Source organism: Halyomorpha halys, unplaced genomic scaffold (genome assembly GCF_000696795.3).
Source record: "Halyomorpha halys isolate HHAL.00 unplaced genomic scaffold, Hhal_1.1 Scaffold1102.1, whole genome shotgun sequence".
Lineage (NCBI taxonomy): Eukaryota > Metazoa > Arthropoda > Insecta > Hemiptera > Pentatomidae > Halyomorpha > Halyomorpha halys.
In genome coordinates, this window is record NW_027109254.1 from 138,016 (window position 1) to 138,768 (window position 753).

General features: G+C 25.6%; 1 protein-coding gene across 1 annotated transcript in view; it reads right to left on the minus strand.

Annotated features, from left to right (window-relative positions):
* The window catches only part of LOC106688315 (glucose dehydrogenase [FAD, quinone]), a 27,751-nt gene that overhangs the window by 26,400 nt on the left and 598 nt on the right, over positions 1-753 (minus strand). The gene's annotated exons all lie outside the window — the stretch shown is intronic.

Sequence of the window (753 nt, forward strand, 5' to 3'; positions counted from 1 at the left end):
TAAATATATATTCTTATATTATATTAAATATATCATCTATATAAGCCAGTTGAAAAAAATTCTTTGAGTCAAAGTTTGTATTGATAATAAAAATGGTGCTCTTATAAGTCAGGCCCTGAGTGATCAAGCTGGAGGGGTTTGTCTACTTTTTTTGTAGAAGAATTATTAGAACATTATACTTTTTTTTTCAAAGATAATAAAGCTTTAACGAGAATTTAAATTTTACAAAAAATATTCATTACTTATTTTAGTGATGTAAATAATAAATAGTTACTTAGCTAAAACTTAATTCTTATGTCAAATTACTGCGAAATTATATGTTATTTAAAAATTATATTTCCCATTGTAATAAATAATGAAAATCAAAAATATACATAATTAGTTAAATCATTCATAGTTAGAATTATCTTATGTAGCTTAGTAGTAGTAGGAGCTACGTAAAAAAAATAAATTCAGTACATTGTTCTATTGACATTTCGAAATGATTTTCGAATTTAGAAAAACTGATACACATTCCCTTCACAACAATCACCTACACACCCTTCACAAATTTCCACCAGAATGATTTTTAATGTGCTAGCACCACTATCTTATGAGATATTACAGCTTAAGTGATATATAAACAATTATATTAATTCATTTTTGTGTTCTTTTTGCAGTAACCCCTTCTTAGCGGACACCTCCACATAATAAAAAAAATTTTCTATTTTTTGTTCTCATCGAGAATTTTATAAGAGACCTCCAGAATGATGA